This window comes from Phocoena sinus, chromosome X (genome assembly GCF_008692025.1).
Source record: "Phocoena sinus isolate mPhoSin1 chromosome X, mPhoSin1.pri, whole genome shotgun sequence".
In the NCBI taxonomy this organism is placed as follows: Eukaryota; Metazoa; Chordata; class Mammalia; order Artiodactyla; family Phocoenidae; genus Phocoena; species Phocoena sinus.
Genome location: NC_045784.1, coordinates 37,019,885 through 37,025,884, shown reverse-complemented (window position 1 = coordinate 37,025,884; position 6,000 = coordinate 37,019,885).

The window sequence follows — 6,000 nt, the reverse complement described above, 5'->3', positions numbered from 1 at the left end:
ACAACTCCCCTTTCCCCCTCCTCCCAAGAAATTCCCTATGAGGCTTAAACTGTTTCTAGTTCAATTTCTGTACCTTTTAATTAAAAGAGTCGACTAATGCAACTCTGTAAGAGAATATTTTTAAGCAATTAAAACATTATACAAAATATACAATTATTACATATAACAAGAACTATAAAATTATTCAAACTCTTGACACAGTAATCTTATTCTGGGAAGTATAACCCAAAGAACCCTCCGCCACACACACACACACACACACACACACACAAAACCTATATTGAACAAAAAGCATTCAGGCTATTGATAATAGTGAATTATGAAAACAACACGATATACAGCAGTATGGGTGACAACTACGCAAAATTTTAATGACATATGTGGACCATGTAAAAACAAGAAAATGTTCATATAAAATAATCTAAAGTGGAAAAAGCAATTAAAATAGCAAGCATGCATTGATGGTAAGTGTAAAGGAATGAAAGCCTTGAATACACACTTCCCAAAAGCCCATGTAAAGTTGCTCAACTTCATTAATTACCAGGGAATTACAAATGAAAACCATAATGTGATACCACTTCACACCTACCAGAATGGCTCAAAAGACAATACCAAGTGTTGGTAAGGATATAGAATAAGTGAACTCTCATACACTGTTGCTGGGAGTGTAAATTGGTACCGTCAAATTGGAAAACCATTAGGCAGTATCTATTCCGCTCCTGGGTGTATACCCAAGAGAAATTCATGTACTAGAATGTTCAGAGCAGCACCATTCCTAATAGCCCCAAACTAAAAACTACTAGAACACACCTCAGCAATAGAACGGATCCGTAAATTGTGGATATTCACACAATGGGATACCATATATAGTGGTCTGCAACCTATAACCTGCAGGCCAAATCCAGCTTGCTGCCTGTTTTTGAAAGTTTTACTGGGACACAGTCGCGCTCATTTGTTTATATTCTGTCTAAGGCTCTTTTCACCAGCATCAGAAACTATAGTAGTTGCAACAGAAACTATATGGCTCACAAACTTAAAATCTTTACTCTCTGGTCCAGCACAGAAAAAGTTGGCTCTATAGCAACAGGAATGAACCGCCAGTACACATGACAAATGAATGAATCTCACAAACAGATTGTTGAGCAAAAACAACACCAGACCCAAAGAGCACATGTTGTATGATTCCATTTACATAAAGTACAAAACCAGGCAAAACTCTTCTACACTGTTAGCAATCAGGATGGTGGTTATCTTTGGGGAGGTAGTGTCTGAAATAGGGCATGAAAGGGGGTTCTGAAGCTATGGTCACATTCTGTTTCTCGTTCTGGATGCTGTTTGTGAATATTCATCCAGCTCTGCACTTATGATTTATGAGCTTTTCATAACCTATTGTAAGTACAGAGCTGGGTGTATATTATGCATTCACCATAATGCATACATTTTAAAAGTATAAAAAGACCATTACTGAAATTTTAAAAATTAGGAAAAACTACATGCACTAAATGTACTATCTCAGATTGGATCCTGGAACAACAACAACAAAATAATATTAGTGGAAAAACTGGGGAAATCCAAGCAAAGTCTGTAGTTTAGTTAATAGTAATGTACCACTGTTGGTTCCTTCATTCTGGCTAACGTACCATGTACATTATGTAAGATGCTAACATTAGGGCAAGCTTGGTGAGGGGTGCATAGGAACTCGGTACCAGCTTTACAACTTTTCTGTAAATCTAAAGTTATTTCAAAAGAAGCACAGGGAGATCAGCTCGGTGCTTTGTGACCACCTAGAGGGGTGGGATAGGGAGGGTGGGAGGGAGGGAGACGCAAAAGGGAAGAAATATGGGGATATATGTGTATGTATAGCTGATTCACTTTGTTATAAAGCAGAAACTAACACACGATTGTAAAGCAATTATACTCCAATAAAGATGTTAAAAAAAGAAAAAGAAAAAACTTTTCAAAAAAAGTTTTTTGAAAAAACTATAGAGCTAGCAGCAGTTCACAAATGTTTTGGTTTCAGGACCCCTCTACACTCTTAAAATTTACTGAAGACCTCAAAGACTTGTTGTTTGTGTGGGTTACATCTATCAATATTTACTGTATTAGGAATTAAAACAGAAAATTTAAAAATATGTATTCATTTAAAATAAGAATAAGAAACCCATTACATATGAACATAAATCATATTCTTTTATGAAAAATAACTATATTTGCCAAAATTAAAAAAAAATTAGCCAGAAGAGTGGCATTGTTTTACATGTTTGCAAATCTCTCAGCTTTTATGCTTAAAGAAGACAGCTGGATTCTCCAAGTGCTTCTCCCCTCAATCTTTTGTGTTAGCAAACATAAAACACTACAGTACATTAGGGAGAGAATGACAGTGACAAATGCAAACACTGCCTTAGTATTATTATGAAAGTAGTTTTAAATAGGCAGGACCCCTGTACTACACTATATAGGAATGGATTAAACAATAAGGTGGTTTTTCATTTGATTCCTTGTTCAGTAAAATTGCTTCAACTAGATGATTTTTTTGATGCTAAAAACAAAGTCTCCTGCAGGAAGCTAATTAAGCATCGCTGCCAAGAGGCCAGCAGCTCCTGTCTGAGCCTGTGTTTCTGCATCTTTCCTGCAACAGAATGAGGCTCCTGCCCGGGTTGCCAAGGACGCACTGTACCCGCTGGAAAGCCCTGCTCACCACGGAGGCTCCAGCAGATGTCCATAGAGGGTTTTTTAATGCCGTGCTAAGCAGCTGGTACCGAGGTCACGCATGAGAGGGGAGGTGCAGCCTGCTCGGGATTTATTCGGGGGCTCACACCAGGGACCTAGCCTCTCAGGGCTGCAGTGCATGAACGTGCCCAGGCTTGCACACCACCTGGAACGGCTGCCAACAGGGCACCGCTGGCCAGCACCGTCCTGGCCCAGCGCTGCCTTCTTTCTGTTTGTTTATTCTTTATATCAAGTAGATGTGATTTTGCACTTTTTAATTGAAGTACAGGCTGGATATGGAAAAGTGCGCCTATGATAAGATAGAGTTTCATGAATTTCCACAAACAGCACAGCCGTGCAGCCCTTACCCCAGAAGCCCGCCCCTCCCCCAGCCCATCCCCAGACAAAACTCAAGCACCTTGCTGGATAGCCACTCTCCTAACTTCTACCACCATAAATTCGTTTTGCCAGTTTCTATACATAAATGGAATCAACTGTACCTGTTCTTCTGTGTGTAGCTTCTTTTGCTCAGGGTCTTATCTGTATGAGTATCTGTCTTATGACCTTAAGTGTAGTTCATTCATTTCCACTACAGGATAGTAAGTATTCCATTGCATGACTATACTGCAATTGTTTATCCATCCTCCGTGGACATCTGGGCCATTTCAAGTTTGGGGCTACTATGAATAAGGCAGCCATGAACATTCTTGTAGGAATCTTTTTGTGGAAACATTAGCTAGTTTTAAATTTAAACTTACCATGTTTTTATTTTTTTAAACACAACAGTACAGGTTATAAATGAATGAGATCACTCTTTTGGCACTTGGTGTTTTTTTCACTTAATTATCATGGAGATCGTATTAGTCATGATGGGCTGGAATATGCTGAAGTGATGAAAAGTATTCACAGTCTCAGTGGTTGAAATGTTTATTTCCCCCTCCTACTACCTGTCTAAGCTGGGTAGATAAGATATTCATGTTCATCATAGTCGCTCAGAGACCCAGGTCCCATCCCAACATGTGTGTCCAGTCATTGGGGCAGGGAGAAGGGGATGTCACACACCAACACTCAAGGTGTTGGCCCAGAAGGGACATATGTCATTTTTGCTTGGTTATCATCGGCCACACCTATCTTCAAAGAGGGTGGGAAAATGCAATCCTACCCTGTGTGGGGAGAGAGAACAGAGGCAGAACATTTGGGAACATCTTTAGTGACTACCATGGAGATCTTTCCACATCAGGACCCACAGATCTACCTCATTCAACCACAGTAAAGATGTACTGCAAATGACTTAACCAATGCCACTCCTCGGACAATACAAGCCATGTAACAATGAATGTTCTCTCACATTTATCTTTACTCACTTGTTTCAGTATATCTGTAGGATAAATTCCTTGAAGTAGAATTGCTGGCTCAAAGAGTTTGTGCATTTTTACTTTATCTTTGCTGTGTTGGGTCTTCGTTTCTGTGCGAGGGCTTTCTCCAGTTGCAGCAAGCGGGGGCCACTCTTCATCACGGTGCGCAGGCCTCCCACTATCGCGGCCTCTCTTGTTGCAGAGCACAGGCTCCAGACGCGCAAGCTCAGTAGTCGTGGCTCACGGGCCTAGTTGCTCCGCGGCATGTGGGATCCTCCCAGACCAGGGCTCAAACCCGTGTCCCCTGCATCGGCAGGCAGACTCTCAACCACTGCGCCACCAGGGAAGCCCTGTGCATTTTTAAACTGTACTAAATATTGCCAAATTGCTAGGTCTTGCTAAATTATCTCCTGAAGGAATTGCCAATTTGCACTCAGACCAAGAGAGAATGAGAATTTCTGTTTCCACCAAGTCCTGGTTCTATCTAACTTTTAAATCGTTGACCATTAGATAGGCTAATATTGTCATTTTAATTTGTGTTTATTTAATTAGGAATTACATTGAGCATCTTATCATATGTCTATTAGTCACTTATATTTCTCTTTCTGTAAATTACCCATTCCTGACCTTTGCCCATTTTCTGTTGGGTAACTAGTCTTTGTTCTCATTGATTAGTAAGAGCTCTTTGTATATTCAGGAAATTAGCCTATAGTCTGCCATGTGTATTTCAAAGGTTTTTTTTTGGTATGTATCTATCTTTTGTCGTTATGGTATTTTTGTTTACACAGACATTTAAAATTTCATATTGATCAAAACTACCAGTTTTGGGACTTCCCTGGTGGCGCAGTGGTTAAGAATCCACCTGTCAGTGTAGGGGACACGGGTTCGAGCCCTGGTCCGAGAAGATCCCACATGCCACGGAGCAACTAAGCCCGTGTGCCACAACTACTGAGCCCGCACTCTAGAGCCCGCGAGCCACAACTACTGAGCCTGTGCGCCTAGAGCCCGCGCTCTGCAACGAGAAGCCACCACAATGAGAAGCCCACGCACCGCAATGAAGAATAGCCCCTGCTCGCCGCAACTAGAGAAAGCCCGCGTGCAGCAACGGAGAACCAACGTAGCCAAAAACAAACAAATAAATAAATAAATAAATTTTAAAACTACCAGTTTTTTTTTGTTTTGTGAATTCTGGGTTTAGGAACTTGTTTTAAATGGCTTTTCCCAATGAAAATATTTTTTTAAATCACCCATGTTTCTTTCTAAAACTTTTATATTCCTTCACTCTTGGAGGATCTTCCTCTCTTCAAAGGACAGGATTGGTGTTACTAAAAATCTGTTTCTTGCAGAAAGTGGGCGGATTAAATATTGAACTGAACTCTTATTTTGCACTTCAGCTGCCCCTGCCCTCCCCCACACACACACACACATGCATGTTGGGCTCTGAAACCCTTTTCCTAAACTCACTCAATTCTTTCTCCAGGAAAATATCATTACTGGCCTAATTACAGATATTCACTCAGAAGAAATCGATCTGGGTCAGCAGGAGCTGTTTCTGCCTCCTTTCCAAATCTTGTTTCCTGCACACAGATACCATAACTATAGGACTGAGTTGAGCTGACGGAACCACCACAAAACTGGCAAGATAAAAGGAAGATCAAAAAAATGGAGTGGCTACTTTGCATTCCCTTTTTCCTAGGATTGAGAACTTCAGAAATCCACAAACTAAACACCTACGATACCTAAATTTAAAGTAAAAGAAGCAAGAGTGAGTGGAACTGTATATTCTCATATGTACATAAAAATGACACAGCTTTCTGGCTTAAACTTGAACAACAGTTTGCTCATTGAATTAGGTAAGATTCTTCATTTCTGTTTTCATTCATTTGTCTCTTAAGCACAGACTTCCAATACATACAATGAATCCTATCTGGATGTT